The sequence below is a fragment of the Accipiter gentilis genome, chromosome 1, assembly GCF_929443795.1.
Source record: "Accipiter gentilis chromosome 1, bAccGen1.1, whole genome shotgun sequence".
Classification (NCBI taxonomy): Eukaryota; Metazoa; Chordata; class Aves; order Accipitriformes; family Accipitridae; genus Astur; species Astur gentilis.
Window position 1 is genome coordinate 22,991,996 of NC_064880.1, and position 22,692 is coordinate 23,014,687.

Below are 22,692 nucleotides of genomic sequence, written 5' to 3' on the forward strand. Positions count from 1 at the left end.
ACTTCTGCAGAGTTCACCAGGTAATTCATAGTCACAGTCAATAACTTTCATTATTCCCCATGCTAAAGAGAGAACAGCATTTTGCCAAATTTATTTGGGGGAAAGGAGGCAGAAGCAGCTTTAATTACATAAATTAAGTTAGACCAGAGCATGGAACAGATTGACCTCCCAGACCTTCAATTATATAACTAGCTCTGCCAAGTTTAGAACTGGATCTCTTCCAGTTTTTCTTGTGAAACTTGTGATTTTCTCCCACGTTATTACAACCCCATTTTTTTAATATAATGATATAATCAGAGCTCTACGCTTTTGCACAACTATAGTCTATTTTGTTCAAGCAAGATCTTGAAATATCATTGAAGCTCTAAGGGTGGGTGCAGCCAATTTGTTTTGATAATATTTCCTGTTTATAGCAATCCTAAATTTTACTACATAGGGGAATGAGGTCATCACTAAGGCATGGAAGAAGGGAAGTAGGATGTTTATAGCATACAATTCACTTTACCTGAGCTTACGGACTTCATCACTTTCCAAACCTTGAATAATTCAATCTGCAGGTGCATATAGAAAATACAGACTCAGTGAGCAGGACACCTATGGCTGAACTGTCTCTGTGCAGAGAAAAATCATCACCCATTTTCCAAAACCCATATTGTAAGTATCCTCTGAACATGCTACAGAACAAGAGACCAAGAGAAAGCTGAGAAGTTTCAGGAGAGAAAACGCACAGACTGAACACATCTGAAATTTGTTATGGGCTAAAGAAGTAGTTTCAAGAATTTATCTCAGCAGAAAACTGGAGTATTTGAAAGCTATGGCATACTATCACAATTCTGTAACACTGCCTGAAACCTAGACTGACTTCCACCCTCCATCCAGAAGACAGAGGTCAGCTTCTATCTAGCAAGATGAATCACACTGTCAGGGATCACTCCGATCAAAGGTGGGACCTCACAACCCTTAAGAACAGGGAAAAGAGAAGGACACAACAAAAAAGCTCAACTCTTGAAGCTGGGGCATTCACAAATTTCTCTGAATTGCTAAGTTTATTCCACATAAAAAGTCTCAGTTCGTGCAGCTTAGTTTGAGACTGCCATCTGACTGATGGAAGGGGAGACAGGAGGAGACAGTAAAAGTGGTTTTCAATTCAACTGGAATAACAAGGGCGGGAGGGAGCAGAGAGTCTCACTCACTTTTACCAACTACATGTCAAATACAGGCCACTGCTTCTACTGCCAGACATTAGCCCACAATCTATTATTCAGTTCTTTCATTATTAATGAGGCACAGCAAAAGAAACCATGGCAGCACTAGGTCTACATCTGACTAACATGGATTTGAAAGTACGAGATACAGAAAGTGCCTCTTAGTGTGAGCTTGCTGGAATAATGACCAGCATTTTAACACAAACACTGCTACACTGCCTTATCTTTGGGGCCCTGACTGCTGCCCACGTGGTTTGTTTGCCTTTGTACGGAAAATTTCCAAAACCTAGCCACATAAGCCATCTTGTGAGAAAGCACAGAAATCAGCCCTGCGCCATGAACACAAGCCCTTTCTGCCTTCTCAACTCTGCGAGTTTACTTTGAACTAATGGCATATTTGAGAATAAGCTTTTGTAATTCTTTTCATCATGTGTCGTTATTTCAGCGTGTGACCAGCAAGGTCTGTTCCACCCAAGCTTCTTGGACTGCTGGCAGGAACATCCCACTGACTAGAAATAATGCGATGTTTCTTCACAAGAGAGAGCAGGGAGAATTGGTGGCAGTGGGTAGGGAAGCAGGGCCCCAACCCGCTCCCGATCAACAGTTTAGAGATGAACACGTTCCTCAGAGTCAGTGTAAGACTTTCCATTGAGTTTTGCCAGGATGTAAAGAAAGCAGCAAAACCTTTCCATTGCGAGGGTTTAGGGAAGAAACAGAGAGGTTATACCAACAGGCACAGAAACAACACGAACTAGTGAGACAGATCAGATAACAGTTGATTTAAGATGATGTAATATTGTCTTCCAACTCAGAAATACAATACAACCTTCAAAAGAAGGCAAGCTTAAGCTGCTATACATACTTTGATATGTGACAACTTGCTCACACTATTGTTCTCTGTAGAAAAATTCCAGCCTCTGTTTCTGTTGTCTTTCGTTGTATTAGTCCTGGCATTACTCCAGCTGTATTTTGACATCCAGTTTAGTGTCATATTAAACACTGCATTTTGAAAACAGCTTCAAAAGCTTTCCATTCCCAGCAGAAGCACAACGCAACATTATTACAATTCTGTACCTCACAAACTGGACCTGTTTGGAAAAAGTTTACTCACAGCTTAATAATATTTCATGGAAGTGCACATGCTGCTCACAATACTCCTCATTCTTAAAGATAACATTAGCTATTACATCAGGTACTCGTGTTCACGTGCTATATTTTAATTTTGCACAGAGTACTAATAAAAGTAAAATTATTATCGGTCAGTACATACACAAACCCACTACTAGAGAGAGAAGGCCTCCAGTTCTTTTAAAACTACCTTGCTGACACAGTCTAAAGACATACCTTTTCATTTATATAATGTGGAAATAAGTAGACATGAATTTTCACCGTTCCTGCTAAAACCTGGGCTTCTCTTTCTTTAATACAGGGTATCAGCATCACAAGGCAAATGCCCCCCACACATACACACACATGGATATCTCCTGGATATCATAAGAGGTAAACATGCAATTAACTGTATTTTAAAGATCTAATTGATTTTCTTTTAAAAAGCAACCTGCTTTTATTTTCAAAGGCAATTACGTATTTATTAAGTATGCACAAGAGGTGGGTCCTCCAGCTTAAAGAAAAAAAAACAAAATAGTGGCATTTGTCTAAAGGCTCCAAGAGTTTTCAGCAGAATTGCAGCTCGAAGCAAGTGATGAGCTGTAGAGGATGGGCCTAAACCACCACTGATCCAAACACTAAAAGCTTTGGAATGTTCCAAAATCTCCCTTAATCCCACCTCTGCCATGCTGGGCTATGAAGGTTTATCCACTGAATCTTCCCTTGTATCTACTGACTCTATTAGGCAGTACCTGTCCATCTAGAAAAACAGGCAGCTGTCACTTCATCAAGCAAGTTTATTTGTATATCTAGGCAACTAGGCCAGAATGTCACACAGCATGTCAAGTTAACATATAACTAAGGTCATTTCCAGCTGAACAAAGGCAACCAAAAGCCTCCAGCATATTGCATTACCAAAGTTTGTCACAGAAAATTAGGTAATGCTAATACACCAGGAATAGTCACATAGATCTGATTTCATGGACCACTGATCCTTGGACACTAGAAATGATGGCAGAAAAAACTATGCATATAAAATTGTCTGTCACAATGCAGAATACTGTGATTACAGAACATTGTTGCCATTAACTGCAGCAAACTGATATATAGTTTACATGTAATTGAAGACAGCAGAGATTCATTTAAACTTGCAGTTAATATCATGAACAATAAGACATGTAGAAATTGTATTTTTACTAATTAAAAATTCAGTAAAACACTCGTTGACGTCTAAAATAATATGGTTAACAAATAACTACTTGGAAGCTACATCATGTTCTCCCCTTTCTTATAATGTTAAGACATAAATAATTTCATCCTCAAATAACTGGAGTAGATTCTTGAAGGTACAAGCTTCATTGGGAGGAAAAGAGATACCTCAACTTAGTCATTAACAGTGAATTAAACTAAAGCTTATCCTATACAAAAAGGAACATTTCCTAGCTTTTAAACAGGTGTACAGAAGTGAAAGGACACTATATGTCAGTTCCGGTCCTGTTGTCTTTAACTTCAGGAATGACTGGCACTTATTTGTGATGACTGTCAAATATAATGGTACCAGAATAAAGTTATTCACAAGGATTTTAAAGGGATATAAATGATTATGTACATGGTCGGGTGCAAAAAGACAATTGTGTAACAGTTGAAAACACCATTGAAAAGGTTAGAACAGAAAGCGAGTAACGATGTATCAAGAAAAATCTGAAGCAATTATTCAGAAACTAACAGCACCACCATCCCCACAAAAGATTAGGCTGAAAAGCAATATATTTCACACACACAACATTTACCAAAATAACACCCTTTCATTGTGTCCTCCCAAGTGCCCATCGCTCAATGTACCAAGTCCCCAGGAGGATGATGAATGCAGCAAAGCTCATCACTTTAAAGCAAGAGATGTCAGACAGAATTCCTGAGCCCATGCCATCCAATACACCCCCATGATTTTCCATTCCATTCCTTCCAGCAACATCCTGAAAACCACTCTGCTTGCAGGCTGCTTCAGCAGCCACAAGAAAGACAGACTCAACCACAAGTGACAGATCACATTCAGACTTTATTTTCTCCTTCTGGCAAGGGAAAAAGCTGGTGTAATGGCCCAGCAGGAGACGTCTGGCACAGAGATGGAGGACACCTTGATTATAGCCATGGCAGCACAGTGGAAATACCTAGTGCGCAGGCAGCAAAACGCCTGTGGCTTGGCAAAGAGAGACACCCGATCAGTACGTAAGCACAGGGGAATGCGTAAAGGCAGTACTGGTGAGCGTTGTGCCAAAACCTGCCTCTGGCTGAGAGCCGCACAGCAGGTGCCAGACACCTCTGAGAGGAGGGGGGAATCTCCTGAAGGTTCCACAGCGTGGTGGCCACCACGGCGGGGCCACAATTGAGGCTGGTCACTGGACCGAGCCAGCACCACAGCCAGGACAGGGGCTCGGGCTACTCGGCCACCCCACGTCTGGCATCATGTGCCCACTTATGGGTGGAGGCCAAGCATGACCACTGTGACCAAAGCACTTTGGAAGCACACACCACGAGGATCCAGCTGAAAAGCAGACCAACGTTTTATGTGTCACTACAGTACTATTTTCTACCCGACTCATTTCCGTATCTGTTTTCAGTATTACCCACCAAGCAAAAGATTCACTGATGCCTACCCCAAAAGGCACCCTGGTCTTTTCAGGGTGTGAAATCTGAAAGCCCACCCCTTGTCAAACCTTCACCGACCCCTCCAAGGTGCCTCGCATGGCCAGCTGCCAGCATCAGGGTGCTTCCTCCGGCATGCTTTGTTAACATAAGCAAATTATGAGGGGTAAGTTAAAAGCAAGGTCAAGATCTGTCCGTGCTCAAGGGCAGAACAGTTAGTTTCAATAGTCAATTTCAATAATTCCAACATTAATGCTTAAATTAAGGACAAAAGCTAGAAATTAGGGATGATCTTCCAAAATTCTAAGTACAGCCTGGGAGTTCCTATTACCTGAGCCCCAGCTACTCCTCTGGATTAATACTTTAGTATGAAAGCTCCAGCAGGTGCTCCACAAGCGCTGCAACTGCAGCCTGAGGAGCTCATACCAACAGACATGGAAGAAATTCAAACAAGACTGCCTCTCAAGCACTCCCAGCGCCAGGAGCCAACATCCAAGGGGAAAACACTAGTCCCGCTCAAGGTAATGGCAACACGCCCATAAATTTTGGTGGAGCCAAGCTTTTATGTCTGCACATCTAAAAGGTAGTTCCTGAATGGCAATAATATTTACCTTAATTGTTACAGACCACTAACGTAAACGCAGAAAGCCATGCTGGGGTGGGGAAATGCCGGAAAGGTTTCGTTAGGGTATTTTATGAGAGGTTAACTGTAAAAAGTAAGTGACATATGGAGAAATTGGTTAACAATCAGAGAAGAGAGATTTCTATTTATCCCACAAGCAAACAACTACATTTTATGTTAGTGCTATGGGGCTAGTGTCTCTGCCAGCAGCAGATAAATGCATTTCTTCTGCTAGCTTGAACCTGCACATACTGTATAAACATATTGTAGAGTAACAACGCATATGTAGGGAATTTATACCAGGCCTGCAAAACAGATGGCCCCACAAGCCACAGACAACCCTCCAAATGACTCCTTTGTCCTGCCAAACCATCTTCACCTTGAAAGGTGAAGCAGGAATGAAAGGCAAGCAGGAATAAATGCCTTTCAGAAGATCAATATTCCCTATAATTTGTTCCTCCAAATAAAGGCGCCTCTGCATCCTCTGATAGCGTGCCAGTCCAGCCGGTCTTGGAAATCCCAGGCCAGTGCCAGAACAGCACTATAGGCACAAATTATTCAGTGGAGTAATTTAGACCAAGGTGCTCATAAGCAATGCCGCTGCTCAGGTGGGCACAGCCTGGGGAGAGGGGCTGGCAGCAAGGGACCTATGCTGCTCTTCGAGTTGCATCTTGACGTGTTTTCTTGCTGGCTGTTAGGTTCCTGATCACGCTTATGTTTTATGTATAAGCGCTCAAAGGTTGCAAGAGATACTGTGCAAACTAAAATACTGTCACACTTTTCACACAGTCTTCAGAGGGAAAATAATTGTGATTCAAAGGAGGGGGAAGATATGCATCAGAAATAAATCAGATAGGACCAATAAAGGTGAAATTACATGGCTGTAAGGCATCTTGCGAAAGCAGCGTAAGTACAGAGGAGAGAAATCAGTGGGTTACTGGGTGTAACACTATGATGTGCCGCCACATCCTCGCTCCTTCAAAAAGAAGTGGCTAGAGACTGTTTTTTAGGCAGGGATTCTTTTTGGTTGGGGTTTTTTGTTTTGTTTTGGTTTTTTAAGGAAGATTTTTGTAAGGCTAGGTTACAGCACACTTTTCTTATTTTGGTATAACAAACTTCACTTCCTTGGCTGTGCTGGAGCATCACTCAGTTTTGGGAGCTTTTTTTGGTAACCAGTGCTTGGGTCAGCAGAGGGAACTGATCGCCACTGCCCTGGCTCCTAGGGACCAGGAAGCAGGGACCCTGGCTGGTTTTGGGCAGCCATTTTCAGAGTATCCAGGTCTTTTATGTACTGTACCCACAGGCCTGTTGCTATTTTAGTCCTAATTTTTTTTATTGCAGTATTCAGGGATTGAATTTTTAATTTATATCTGTATATTGAACATATTCCTGAGCATTCAATAACACTTCTTACATTTGAGAGACAGGATATGGTTTTATTGCTGTTTTAAGCATGAAGCTACATGGAGCCACACACCAGAAGAAATTCTTTTAAATAAAAAAGTCAACATTTTTAGAAACCCAACTGCAGCTACAAAAGTAGGTGGCTTCTAATACCATGACAGAGTGCTTCACATACGTATTTTAGCACCAGATAGTTCAAAACCAGACAGAATACAAAATATGAGGCACATTATTTTATAGCCCTATGATAGAGAATATCTTTCAAAGAGGAATTTTTGACTGAAATGGTTTCAAATCGGAAACAGGGAAAACTATCTGGAAGGTTCGATGTTCACAAGGTACTTTGGTGTAAAATCATTACTGGCACATGCATGCGCAGTCACGCAAAGCATTCTCCAGTTAACAAGAAGTACCTGGGTTTACCTCATCAGGCCTCCCATCTGGGTGCTAGTTTTAAGGACACATGTTGAGCCAATCCCCGTGGTCACAGCAGCTTGCCCACAGGCCATCTGCAGAGGCTTCCTCTCTCTACAGAAACCCTGCAAGGCAGCAATGTTGCCAAGAGCATAAGTCAAGCAAAATCACAGCTGGCAGAACACATAGCATAAAATAATTTCAGAAGACAAGAATAAAGCAGAAGAAAAATTCAAAGAGAAAGAACAGATGAAAATAATTATAAGACAGTTTCAAAGACAGACTTTGGGTGGCTTAAAAGGAAGCAAGACGAAGTTCAGGAAGGGAAAAGCAGAGACAGCCAAAAGGTCTCAGCTATACTGATAACAAGGAGAGAAATGTCACAGGGGATCAACACACTGAATTTAATAACCATTTGGAGCCAGGATGAGGTGGGAAAGAAGGCGTTAAGTTTTTATAAAAGATGCAAGTTTGGCAACAGAAAGACAATAGCTCCAAGTGGCTTATACTGACTTTCACAAGGAGTACAGTAAAAAAGGAAAAACCAGCATCATTTTTTTTTGAACACTGGGTTCATCTAAGCTATCCAGTACCACAACTACAAACGCAGGGGTCATCTGTTGCAGTGTAAGCTTGCAGTGGGCCTAGCGCTTCTCTGAACATTAGGGAAACATGGCTGGTTACGTGCAGACCTACACCTGTACAAAATCAGATGGGACGTTCCTTCTACATTCATGGGAAGGAGGAATAGGAATGCTAAAGCCTCTATGTTGGGCAGCATAGTCACTTAAAAGACATTTCTTAACATTTGCAAAAGGAAACACTATAAACACAATGCCCGTATTGCTCCTTCCCAATGGAAACACAGCAGTGCATCATTCCTGTTCTCCACTCTGGTCCCCCCGAGGGCTCCCTCTGTTTGGAACAAACACCTACAGTGGTTTCATTAGGACCTGACTGGAATGGGAAAGAGATCAACAAGCTCAAATGCTTTCAAGAACGCACTAAATACAGCTGTGAGACCCAGCCAACCTGCTATGGTAAAAGTTATGTTTACAATGTGGTTTGAGAGCATGGACTTCAAAGAAAGAACTGGCATCAGCCACAGAGAGTTCCTCTCTTATCACAAAGGCTTCGCAAGTCACAAAACAACCTGTCCCAGGTATTTAAGGCATGCAGAAATCACGTTCTGTACTGTTATTCTCCTCATCTAAATTGTCCATTTGTTTTCAAGATTTGATTTAACTCATTTCACCTTGAAGGACTCTCAAGCAATTACAGTGTATGTTCTGCAATCATGAGAAACAGTTAAATGCACTCTCAGATCTGCTGTGGTTAGATATCTGCTCTTAAATCACTATTCCTTTCAACTGGAATTTATTATAAAGGTAAAAAGAAGCCAAATATATCAAACCTTTAAAATCCATACAAGCAGCAGAAATTCCGGTTTGTCCAGTTGCAGCCAGTAGAATAAAGTACTTACAATTCTGAACATTTAACAAATATTATAAGATGTTAACTTCTGCATCTGGCAAACCATTAAGCAAAAAAAGCCTTTTTCAAGCAAGAGTTCTGATACTAACAGACCCATGTCACCATCCTAACATTAAAATTTCTGTTCAGTCGTCCCTAAGCTATTCCAGCAGAACCAAAATGCCCTGAACAGCAGCTCTTCTTGACCTATAAAAAAGAAAACTTCTTGATCAGAAAACATCACTTTATCTCTCTCCCTTCCATTCATTCATCTGTCTTGTAACATGCTGGAAATATTTGTACTGGCAGGCAAGAAAGCAACTATAGTGCACCATTTAAGGATTAAAAATGCTTCTGAATAGAAGAGCCAGTATCTACAAGCCATTGCTACCTTATAATGCTGGGTAGATTCAGACACTGTTAAATTCCTTACATATTTAAAAGGATACTTTAGAGTACATTTATTTTCCCTCAGTTTTACTGCTTTCATTAAACTAGACAATGGCATTTTTTTCCCCCCTTTGCATGCTGAAACTGGAATTGCTTGCCTTGGCAACAAAATCCTGTAATTTCTATTCATGCCAAAGGCGTCTTTCTTCCTGTATCACTGACCAAGTTTGCTGCAGCTATGGCAAAAGCTTGATCAGAAAGCTGCATCACTGGCAGAAAGTGAAGAGCACCCTTCTGAGAGTCTGCAAAGAAAACAGTCACAGAAAGCAAGTGAAGAGCTAGTGGGTTCTTTTATCAGCTTCCCAATTTAGAAACAGCTGAAATTTGCCCAGGTCTCAGCCTATCTCATCACATTTGTATAAGGAACAAGCCTTGCACTTATTGTTCCTTATTGTTCCCCTTGTGGCTAGAGAGGTTAGCAAAAGTCCAGGGCCTTTATGGGGTTGTTTCTGCTGGTGTTGTGAATGCAAGTTTCAAAAAGAGTGCATGAAGTCCCATCTCCCTGGAGAGATTAGAAAAATTAACAGCATAGACTTCACTTCTCAGAAATCCTGACCACTGCCATCCCAGAGACTTCTGGGAACAAGACATTTTATAACTTTTCAACATCACAATCCTCCTCCTTCTCTTATACTATCAAAAAGGCTGGATGCCACTAAACTCAGGGAAGTTCAAATGCTGCTGAAATTTGGGGGACCAGGATGCAGCCCACTGTAACTTACAGCTTTTAAAATGTGAACCAGCTATAACAACTGGTATTGTAGTTTCAAAATCTGAAATCATACCAGTCTTCCCACCTCTCTGAATCTTTGCAAAAAAAAGTAAAGATATGGGCCCTTCATTAGGGTGAACGTTTGTTTCCATGCTTTTTTGTGGTTTTCTTTTTTTAATTACCTTAACATCCTCTAGATGCCTGTAAATCTGCTGTCCAACAATTTGCTTTGTATACTTCACAATGTTGGCATTACATTCACTAATTCTCTGGCTCCTCACTTCCCCCCTTTTAAAAAAGGCATAACATTTGCCTGTCTCCAGTCTTGTATTTTCCCATCCTTCACAGACTCAAAAATAATCTGTGTAAAATTTCACATTACTATGGCTATTTTACATTCTAATTTTTCAGTCTTTTCTGATTGCATCCATTATTTGGATACCTTCCACATCATATAACAGATCTTTAATATCGTTTATCACTGCCTTCAACTTACATCTAACATATTTATAAAATCATTTCTGTTTTGTTGAAAGAGAAAAAATATGGGCTGTTTGTAAGGCCAAAATGAATGGAGGAAAGTCTCTTCAAAAATGTACAAAATGATGAGCCACAAAGGACATATGATACCTAAAAGTATTTGAGAACTAATGACTCTTGCTTGTACTGCCACCGGCTCCAGTCTTTTAGTGTTGTTAGGAGAAAATTATCCTAGTTCTTCTGAAGCTAAGAATGAAGAGGATGATGAAACTTAAGCGAAGATCCAAGGGATTTCTACCAGCACACCCAAGGGAAGGACTGCTGCAAAGGGAGCTTTATCTGTTACCTTTCATCCTACTCCACAGCACTGCAGATACTGTGGCAGTGTCAAGAAAGGAAAAGAGAGACTGTGCTGAAAACATAAAAGGGACCAAAATGGAGGAGTAAATTCCAACATTTAAAAGTCCTCTGTGACACAAGCTGGGGACAGGGGAAAGCACAGACCATCTTCTATCAGGCTCTGAAAACACAAGAGGTGTGAGGAAGGACAAATTGCGCTGGCATATAAGAAAGAGAGAAAGGGCTCCTCAAAACAAGGAATAATAAACAAGGATTTAAAGAAAACCTTGGTTGAGGCAACTCAGAAATCCAAAAAATACATGTTAAGGGTCCATACATGCACTATGTAGTGCGTATGTTTAAACATATGTATGTGGGACCCTTGGCCATAGTACTAAAACAGAATGGTTGTCATTAATATTAGCTTAATACAGTATTGCCCATTCACTGGATTTAATCCCCTGCGGCTTGTGAAAAACTAGGCACAAGTCTGAATTTGAGAAAGTATTACGTACCTAATTGAAGCAGCATTTCTGAATACGCTGTCTGGACGGCAGCTGGAGTACAAGATGAGCCGCCAGAGTTGGTAAGAGTCACGCCAGCCAGTCAAAGAGGTAGCTGGATGGAAGAGCGGAAAAGTAGGAATGCCAGGCCATAACCACTAGCTATACTTTGGGGTTAATAAGAAGAGGTGTCAGTTGACTTCTGTTTCCCAGACTGGGGAGGAAAAAAAAACAAGAACAGTTGTTTTTCCATCATTTGAGAATTATTGCTTTCCTCTGTATCAAATACAGAAGCTGTGTGGCTGCGGCAGAAAAATCTCACTTGCAGAAGAGAGATTAGCTGAATCATCACTTTCCTTTGCCTTGAGATCTGAAGTGAAAACCTCTTCCTCTCTCCCTCGCTTCCCCACTCCCAGGCCCCCATAATTAGTTCATCGTTATAAACTGTTAAAGCATTCCATTACACTTCATAAATGAGAGTGAATATGGGGAAACCATTTGTCTCAGTAGATGGAGGAGGCAAGTAAATCACCTCCTTTGCTACTCAAAGCAAGAGATTGTTACATAAAAATGTAAAGTGCAGTTAAAATCTTTGAAGTTTCCTAGCCCCAAAATTGTTATACCAAGAAAAGTAGGCACTAATAGGCAGTACATTTTCAGCCACAGCAAGGCAGAAGGAAGAGTAAGATTCAGATTATCATTTTTTGCTCATCTATTTCTAGCCCTATTTAGTCACTGTATCTTGTGGCAGTGTACAGAGCTACTCTTGTATTAGTGATTTACTAAATGGGACTCTGTAATTAAGACTAATAGCCCAGGTGGCAGAAAGGGGGAAGAAGAGGAAGGATTACATTTAACTGAACTTATTTTTAAAAAAGGAGCATTTGTACTATACCTTTAAGCTAAACCTTTAAGCTAAATTAACCTCAAGAATAAAAACAGGGCATATGAAGTCTTCTAACTTGGGATGTTGTACATACCAGCAGCAAGAAAACACAACACAGTTGCTTTCTCTCATGTTGGAGTTGCTCAAACTCTCCAAACTGGCTGTTACTGGGCATTGTAGTTGCAAAGCTTAAAGCACTCCCACAGCTCAGACCTTTGAATTCTTCCATGACACAGTCTACAGTAACTGGAGATATTAAAGTGGTTCAAAGGACATCAAAAAGCAGGTAAACCAGATGATTAAAAATGTACAATCCCAGGTTAGAAATCTGTCCTTCACATTAATATGCATACTGAGCCAACAATAAAACAAACCAACAAACTTATGGTCAGTGTCACTCCAAAAGGCCGAGCCAGTTCCATACTTCTCAGCATCACATATACAGGAAAATTACAAGATCTATTTAGAGTGTGGAGGGGTCAGTGGTACAGAGATGGAATGCTTTTGTCTCTGAAGGTGTGCTGAATCTTGTTCATTTTCCCCTTTTTGGGCTACCTTTCAAACTATTTAAAAAAAAAAAAAACACAAGGAAAAACGAAACCTGTATAAAGTCTAAATGAGAGCTGATGAGCATAACTCTTAATTATCATATTGATTCCTAATTTCCTGGGCAGTCCTATAGGATTAACCTCACCAAAAACATTGTTGAAAGAGCTCTGTATATTTCCTGTACTCCAGCACTCCTCCAAAGACTGGCTTCCACCTATTCCATGAAGGTGACAGAAAGCCTAAGTGACACAGTGACACAGCTAAGGTCTGCCACAGCATCAGTGCCACAGAAGGAAATGGCCTGTGGGACCAGTGTGCAGAGCCCACTCACCTAGAGGAAATGTTGCTCCCGCTTCAGCATCAGTTTTGAGGGAAAATTCTGTGGGAACGAGTAAGGTATCAGACAAATCAAACATTTTCAGCCTATAGCACTACAGAGATTCAGACAGTTCTGCACAGCACTTCTTGTGCAAGCAGCACAGTTAATTAACTCTGTGTTGATTAATAGTGCTCTCTCACATCAAGAATTTATTGAGTCTGTTATTATATACAGGGTCATAATTGCCAAACAGCCACAGCTAAATACCATTCCTTGCAGTCTACTCCTTAAGCATCATAATGTAAAATTAATCGGTACTTGTTTGTTAATTAATATGAAATATTTTAAGTCATGCACCATAAAACTTACCACTGGTATGCTCTTTTCTAAACAGCCATGAATGAACAGAAGTATTTTAATACCTTGGGAAGAACCTCCTCTTTCAAATCGGGGTGGGATGGGGGGGTGTCTTTTTTTCTTTGTAGTGGGGCTTTTCTGTGCTCAGATATTCACCAAAAGAGCTATTCTCAAATAATTAGTCAGCAGTTATTCTACTTCCATGGTGCATTAAGACAGACTAGCAAAAGACGTTCTTATGCAGGAATATGAGCGCCCACACCAAAATATATATTCAGAATCATTATTTTGGAGTAGCTGTTTCAGTAAATTTCCAAGCACAACTAAGATCAGCTCACAGCAAATGATCTAACTTCACCTCAGGGTAGCAACAAAGATCAAAAAGACACTTGAACTCCTTTGTCCCTTCCAGGATCTTTAAATCCAGGGTTAGCCTCTGTTTAGAGAAAGGGCTGGCAGCATAACAAAGCAGATCCCCACTGCGAAAGAAAGAAGCCCACAGGTTGGATCCCTGTTCCTAAGGATGGGGAGCAAATGCTTTGCACAGACGTGCCCCCTTCCCAGCAGCAAGGAGCTGGGCAGTCACTGCTGATAAAGCTACACCAGCTTTAACCAACCTGTGGTGGTCCCCCCCAACTGAAGACAAGTCAGTGGCCAGGCTTGCCCGATGGTAGAGCGAGAAACCAGAGACAGCGTCCCAAGCCTGGCTCTGCCATGCAGGTGGGGAGAGCATCAGGTCCCAGGAGTCCACTAGGGAACAGACCCTTGCTCCTGCAGCCTCATCTGTGCCCCCAACCAAGTAAAGCCCCTTCTATTTGTATTTCTCCAGAAGGTTTTAACTACCAACAAGCCCTTTGAGGCTTGTTGGTAATGCAAGCCTTTTCTTCAACCGCATGTGTTTCTAAAAAAAGGGGCATGAACAGCATAAACTAGGTCTGACTGGTTTTTAAACTCGTTTAAGGCAGACCTTGGCAGAGAGATGGCTTTCACATTGATTCCACTTGTCATGCTACCAACACCAGGGTTCAGCACAACTCTACAAGGAACACAACGCACATGAACATATGCAGTAAGGCACAAGTAACCAAGCTCTCCTCTGGCTGAGCAAACTGTTCATCTCACTGTAGAGAGAATTACCTTGTTGGTAAAACATCTACCATAGCTTAAAATTATTACTGTGTGTGTTCAAGGTTCAATTAATACATTAACCAAACACTTTGTTAAAAATAGGCAAAAATCTGGACTGTTTTCTCTCCAAGCCTACTGCATGAAAGCAAACAAAGCACACCAACAGAAGCAGTGTCAGGAATGAAATAATCACTCCTTCTCAAATGCAGTGTTATTTCTGGGATTGCATCCACATAGCTGAAGCACAGTTATTTACACAGCACTTATTTTTGATGCTCCAATATCCCAGCAAGCAGCAGTGCAATTCAATCCATCAGACTCTAAACACAGAATCACACAGGGCCAGATAATACATGAAGAGATTTTGTTAACTTCTGTGGGTCAGAGCCTTCCCTATTTGCGGGGTACTGGACAGGCAGCAGCAAACAGGCACTACGTGAAAGCTTGCTGCATGCTAGAGCTTTTTGGAGGCAGAATATAAAGGAGCAAAGCTTAAGGCACTGAATTACGCCTGCTTATCCACTTCCTTTTAATTTTTGTCCCTACAACAGAGTCAACCAAAGAGTTCTCCAGGCAACTGTCTAAAAGTGTGCAGGTCTTCAAAGACCTCTTTTAAAGGGCTGGAGACCATGTGTCTGGACAGAGGCATCTCTAAGGAGTCACACAAGGGTTTTCAGACAGTTGTCTGGAGTTGTCTTCAGCCAGCCCTGTGGGAACAAGAAGTGCTGAAGATCATGTGCCTGCTCTGTGGTTTGCTGTCATTTGTGTCTCCTTTTCCAGGCAGCTCTCTGGTAAATCACATACCTGCCTTGGAGGGCATGAAGCAGCCATAAAAACCCATTAAAGATACGCAAACTTTACCCAGGAACTGGAGATCCTAAATGCAATCCCTGATTAATGTCAAAACTGTGCCTATGCCTGTAGGAAGAGGCTAACAGTGAGGCTTGCTGTAACCAGCTACCCCAGGTAAATGTGTCTGCAAAGCCAGGCCATGCTGCCGCTCCTGGGCTGAGCAGTCTCCCCACCAACAGTGGGCACATCCTCAGAGACTCAGGTCCAGATAGTTCACTCTCTGAGCTACACAGGCTACACAGCTGTGTGAGCTAGTCTTAGCCCTTCTCTGGAGGACAAATCTGTTCAGCTGCATTTGCTTCCATTTGCAGAGAAGAAACACTCCTCTGGATAGCAGGGGTGATGCACAAATTCACCAGTCTTCCTGAAAATGCTTCCAAAAGAGCACCCTTTTCAAATTAGAAACTAGATTATATGTCTATAAATAATAAACAAAACTTAGTGAGAAGACTGCTCAGTTTCAGTCTGACATGAAAGGGACCTGTGGGAACATACCCAAAGGGCATCATCTGATCCACTGACAGTAAGTTTTCATACTTGAGAGGCTATCTCCATTTCTCTGAACCCACCCACCTTCATGTGTGTGCTCTGTAGCCAACAGTCACACAGTCCCAGATTATTAAGACAGGCAGTTAGTCTAAACAAGTCGCATTGACACACAACACACTGATCTCACTTTTACTGTTTGTGCTGCCATAATACAATGCTAAGCCTATGACCTGGGATTAGTGACCAAAGACAGCCACCCACTGCAATTAGCCAGAATAAGCCTTTACCTCCCAGGTGACCTAGACACCATTTCATAACAGAGCACTTTCTCTTAAAAGCAGCACGAATGCTGATTTTACACTTTATAGAACAAATATCTAAATAAACTATATGTTCATTGAATTTAACACTGCTATGAAACTGCATGCCACTGTTCACTTCTCATCTTGCAACATCATAAGACTGGAATCAGCCCACATGTTAAACAGTGTTAAGACAACTTGCAGGGAGGAAGGGTACCGCTGTGAATCAGCCACTGAAAAAGGTAAATCAGGATTCAGCTCTTGCTCTGTCACCTGCTCCCTTCTCAGCCTGACCTTTGTCACAGGGATTCTCTGCAGCCCCGTTCTCCCACTGCAAACTCTGGTAACGACCACCTTCTCTTGACAGTGCCATCAGGCAGCAGCACTGCACCTCTGGCTACATGTTGCCTGCCTCCTCCTCTGCCTCCTCCTAGCATCCCTTGCGCTCTCGCCTCTGCTTCGCAGGGCAGCTCTTCCCCCTCCTCCTCCCCCTCTCTCACTTCTAAAGCCACCTTGGCAGCTTCTCAAAAAAATCTCAGATTTGCCTCCAGCCAAAGGTATCTGAGCCATGGGCTCCATCTGCAGAACACACCAACAGAAGCAGGGCCGCATCTCCTAACAGAGGAGCAGGACTGTGCATATACCTAAAGGATCATTATGCATATACCTAAAGGATCAGAGCTTGTTTACATTAAAAGAAAGAAATTTCCTCATACTAGGCTTGATTCACGCCTAGCGAATCAAGTGGGATACAGCAGGATCACTCACCTAAGCGCACTCCTCTCAAACAGAGGCAATGGTTGCAGGATCTGGCACACCACATTTATTTGATTGGTAGAGCACTTTGGAAATGTTCCTGGAGTCAATGACTAAATAAGTCCCTCTCTTGATTTTAAATTGGAGATAAATGCTGCGTGTCGCACTGGCAAGCACATTAAAGCAGCTGGAAGCACAAAGACAATATGGGGTATTTCAGGCCTTTGTTCTCTCATTTTTTACCCTTGGCATGTTAAACAACTAAAGACCACACTGCGCAAATCAGTGTTTTACCAGATAATACTGCAGGCTTCTAGCTTCGAAATCCCAGGCTTCCTGCTGGCGCTGGCTCACACAGTGAGAGGGCTGGCTCAGGCAGAGACACCAGCCCAACCTGGTGGCCCGTGGACCCAGCATCCTACTGCCTGCAAGGCCCAACAGCACAGGCACGGCTTTGCTGTGCTGCCTTATGGCACAGAAGACAAAAGAAATAACCTTTACTAAAAAACCCAAACAAACAAACAAACAAAAAACACCAAACACCCAGGAAGGCAAGAATGAAAACACTAGTGAAACAGACATGTTGTCCACCTTTGTCTTTCATAAGTATGAAAAAAATGAACTTTATACATAGAAACAGAGAAAGGCAGGTGCTGATACCAGCACATTACTATAAATACAAAGCAGCTTCCCCATACTCCTGCAAAGCTGGTCTAGATTCAATGTAGCCAAAAGCAAAATTTCATCAGAGGATGAGATTTCAGAAGGCAATCTGCAGCCCTTTCACCTTGGAAAGACAAGTAGCCTATCATGTTTAAATGATGCTATGATAAAGCAGGTTATGTTCTCTATCTGAATGGTACTGCCTATAATATTGATGGCAAAATGCATATAAAAGCTTATTAATGTTCACACTAGTTTCCTTTCCCAGAAATGATTTGATCATATTTAGAATGTGAAAGCTTGTGCATCTAATGACGCAGTTGACTGCAGTCTTCTCTTCAGTTTATACATTGCAGATAGCAATACTTGATTTTTACATTCTTCTTGTTAAATTTCTTCAAGTTACATGCTCTCTGCTGCTGGTAATACTTCGTTTACAGAGAAATCAGTTAGAGGTATGCAACTCAGTAGGCACCAAACAACTATTTTGCTAAAGCTTTTTACATGGACAAAAGACACTTGATCAAGCAACAAGTCTGTAAACCTACAAAGGCTGCAAGATAGGGAAAAAACAGGTCATATAATGAGATCACAAAATAGTCCAGAATAGAAATGGTAATGCTTAAACAGCAAATTATTCATCACTAGCAATTATTTGCAGACTTTCTGTGTCATTAAGGATATCAACATGTGGCCCTTGGAGCAATCCTACACATGCATAATTTAATAGTACAATGGGTTTTCACAAGAAATGAACTCCTTTTTGCAAAAAAGCTAAAGCCTTAGCTCAATAAATAGATGCTGTCAGGTACATCTGTTAAGACCATGTGCAGAAGTCAAGCATTATGGTTTTGCTTACTTCCTCATAGAGATGCAGTAGCATGCAGCTGCAAGGAGGAAGTGGGGGCTTTGCGAGGACATTCTCCCCAAGTACTCTTTAAAATAAGAAAGCAAGCCATCAAATAATTCCAGCACAGAAATGCACGTCTGTACATAAAACCAGGTCACAACACAAAGTACAAACATCAAGCAGACAAGCCTATGTTAGGCTAGGAGGTTCAGCACTGCATGGCAGAAACGTATTAAATGGCCTCCATTTTTGCTTGTATGTCTGCAGCTAGGAAAGACTTTTTCTTCCCCCAAAAGCAAAACACATGCAAATGTCTGTCATCAAAAAGCACGTACTTTTTCAGAATGTCACAATTACCTAGCCACAGCTAAATGCTGTAATTTGTTGACCAGCTCCTTGCAAAGTTCAATAATGACCTCAAACCCTTGGATAAAACTGCAAAATAATTTTCCCTCTTTAAATGTAATTTTGTAATGCTTTGATTCCCACCCATCAGCAGGCTGAAGGGCTCCAACAGCATGCTGCTACATGTTTCTAGTGCAGCAATTAAAACAAAGCTGAAGCCACAGACAGCAGCTGTGGGAACTTTCCAGCCCAAGCTCTCCAGCTAACAAAAAAAGTGACAAATGTCAGATATGTACTGCTGACAAAAACCTGTTAATTTAAAATGGAAACAACTGAGAATGCAATGTTTCTCAGCTAATAAGCATTCAAACTAAATGGTTAAAATGCAGAGGTATTCTGCCAGCAAGTTTAGCTCACCTGTATATTCTGCAACATACACGGACAGCAATAAGTGAAGCAGGGCATTCAAGAAGAAAAGCAGGAATAAAAAGCAGAAGAAATGGTCAATGTTATCAGAACATACTTTGAAACGTTTGCCTAGTAGGCTTATACCTACAATATCTGGCTCCTGTAGGCATCTGATGACACTAGAACCTGTATTAGTACCACTGAAAGAAAAAAAAATATGTATACAACAGAGATTAAAAAGAAGCCTAAAAACATAGTATGCTGAAGCATTACTTATTTTGTACAAATGTTGCCCAAGCCTGCAGACAGCCTGAACCAATAGCTCCTAAAGAGTAAGCTGCTCGTTTTCTCAAGCAAAGAGTCAGAGATCTGCTGATCAGGGGTACAGCTTTAAGAAGAGGAGAAGGTGCTTGGCCCAGCTCCTCCGGGTGAACGGGCCAGCACAGGGAAACCCTTCCCATCAGCACCACATCCCAGTCTCCGCCTCTCCAGTACTGAACAAGCAAGATCAGCTACACCCAGACCTCTAGAAACAACCCTTAAAAGTTTTCTTTGCTGGCTTTCAGGGATATGACCCCGAGACCAGTGCATGCCCAATAGCACTGCCACGGTGCTGTTGATAAGAACAGCACTGGCTCGAAACCATGCCCAGGAGAGCCGCAGCACCAGCAGCTACTGGATTCAGTGACCAGCTAGCTCCGGCTTGGGCACTTTTATTCCCAGGTCACAGAAATCATCTGCCCACCCTCGAGCAAGGATTCAGATAAAAACACCACCTTGCCCGAACCAAGCTGTTACACAAGCACCCAAGCTGGGAGGAACATTTATTTCTCTACTAAATGTAGCCATGACAACCACATCTTCATTTAAGAGATAAGCAGGAAGAGGTCATGAGGCACTTGTCATGCAGGGATAAAATACCACACCTCAAGCGCACAGAGGAGGGTAAGTTTTGCTGGATGCCATCTGCAATTCAAGAAAACTAACATCCTAACATGACAGGCACACACCCCCTCAAAACAGCCCAAGCACCTAGGTGCAACCACCACAAAACCCTTACAGTATTACCAAACAGCATGCTTCCGGAAGATTTCTCTGCTAAAGAAGTATCTAGGATAGACTTGAGCACACTACACCACTCCAGAAATTCTCCTGATTAAAGTACTTCTTGTTTATCTTTAAACAAGCTACAAAACTATCAGAAAGTGAAACTTACTGCAGAAGCCATGACCAAAAAAAGGAAGCAGGTTCCTTTTCAAGCCTGTATCTTGCTCTCTTTGGCAACTCAAAGCCCCTCACCCACACCCCACATCCTCTCAACAGGACCATCCCTAGAGGTATTTAAAAGACATGTAGGGACATGGTTTAGTGGTGGACTCCACAATGCTAGGTTTACAGCTGAACTCGATGATCTTCAAGGTCTTTTCCAATCTATATGATTCTATGCGTCAGAACTCAGGTGCCATCTATACCAGATGGCAGCGACCCTCATTCCTACACGTCTGAACAAGGGCAGGAATGCTGGTACACTGCATTTTTTCCAAAGTTTTTATTTTATTTTAAAACGCATGGAGCCACAATCTCGCAGCAAGCATGGCATGCCTAGGAACATCACAGGTCTAGAGAGCCAGTGCCTGCCTCGGTAGAGTTATTTTGGTCCAACCACATTTTCATTTCACAAGAAATAAGAGAGAAACACTCCTGTGGGTAAATTCCTCCTTCTTCTTTCCCCACAGTTACCTTTGTTTTATGGCTACCTGAGTATTTTGTACTAAAACGGATTATGTCTTTCTTGCCATGAAGCCTTTCAAAAACACTTGGCAGCCTGTAAATTAATATACCCCTTAGTATTATCTAGCAATAATATGAGGAGGGGAGGAATTGTGGGACCTCATGCCATGCAAAATTAACCCACAGGCTGGCTGTAGCCTGGGACACAGGTTCATTACTCCTATTTTATACAGCAAATTCAGAGGCATCTTCTCAGATGCTTTTACTTGTCAGAGAGAAAGGACACACAGAAAGACAGTCTTGTCAATTGAATGATTCTGAAATAAGTTAAAGACACACCATCATTTGGAAATTTAATTGGGTTTGTTAGGACAGTATTTGTTACTGTTGTGTTCATTTTGGTTTTAAGTGTATTCAGACGCAAGTCCAGCCTTTGCCCAGCCGATTTTTATGATCTTTGACATCTGTTTAAAATTATTTAAACATCTGTTTAATGCTGTTTCTCTGTGACCATAATAAAAAGGATCCTGATGGTCAGCATAGAACTGTCAAACACAGGAAAACATTTGGAAAAGGGAGGGAGAGAAAAAGGGAGGGAGAGAAATGGTCCTTTCAGTTCCAGTCACACTGCATTACTCTCAGCAATCAAGGACAACAGGCAAAATACCAAGAGACAGGATGAGGTTTTGCAGTTAATAACAGCCTAAGTGCACACACAAACCATTTATCTGGGCTTCATTACCATGATACATGCATATGCATGCTTGTAAGGGTAGCCTAAAAATAACTTTGTTGTTTTGTACATACAGGGCCTGAGCTGGTGACGCTAAAGTCATGGTAAATTTTGACCCCCCAGGTGCACTGGCTCAAGGCTAGATAGAGCTTGTGTTTGTCTCTGATTTACAGCAAGCTTCCCACTGAGTTTGGCAGTGCAAGCCTGAAAACGCTAACCACTACATCTCTTAAAAGTAGCTACGCAGGCTTCACCTCTAGGTAACTTCCCATTTTATTTTTGTTTATGGAAAACATTCTCAGTGTCTTTCAAACACAGAATGATATGTTTCCCCCATAAACATGTGTAACTATAATCAACAACTAGTCAGGGGAGAGCTTGCATCAGCCTCTGACAGACTTCAACAAGCAGGACATCCCCATGTGCGAGCCGCTGGGACCGTCGCTGCCTCCGATGCGGCACGATGGGTGCATTTGTGAGGGCAACCCGGTCTCTGCAGGCAGAGAGCTGGTATCCCGTATCAAACACAGCCATGCACAGAGTGACTTCATTGGCTTTAAAAAGGAAGAAGAGGACAGCGTTAGCTACAGAGACAACCTGTGGGCACTGCTGGCAGTCCTACAAGGAGGGCCTCAGCTGGCAAGGCAAGCCTGGAAATGAGACAGAGACACTACAGAAACTTAGATTCTTCCAGAATAATTTTCCAAAAGCTAACCTACAGAAGGTTACATAGAGAAATATTTTAAGGTATTTTACCCTCTCAACAGAGCACTGACAGGAGCAATTGTCTGTGTTTGCTGCCCAGAACCATCAATAGAAACCCTGAAGGTTAAAAGCACACTCAGCAGGACTTCGACTAACAGGCTTTCTCTTGAAAAGTTTGCAAGTGGCAAACAAACAGTTCTCATGAAACCAAGTTACTCGGTGCAATTATGAAGAATCAGCTGTGCAAAGAACTGCAGACAGCAGGCA

The 22,692-nt window shown here is 41.9% G+C and overlaps 2 protein-coding genes across 3 annotated transcripts in view; both read right to left on the reverse strand.

Annotated features, from left to right (window-relative positions):
* Positions 1–22,692, reverse strand: part of LOC126053268 (splicing factor 3B subunit 1) — a 647,576-nt gene that overhangs the window by 573,742 nt on the left and 51,142 nt on the right. The window lies entirely within an intron of this gene.
* ANKRD44 (ankyrin repeat domain 44) overlaps positions 1–22,692 on the reverse strand; it is a 143,723-nt gene that overhangs the window by 116,943 nt on the left and 4,088 nt on the right. Inside the window, exon 1 of one of the 2 annotated variants that reach the window (XM_049798117.1) lies at positions 7,405–7,520. The exons of the other annotated variant lie outside the window; for it this stretch is intronic. The gene's annotated coding sequence lies outside the window, so the exon portion shown is untranslated. Of the gene's footprint in view, positions 1–7,404; positions 7,521–22,692 lie in introns of those variants that run through there. 2 annotated transcript variants of the gene reach the window in all.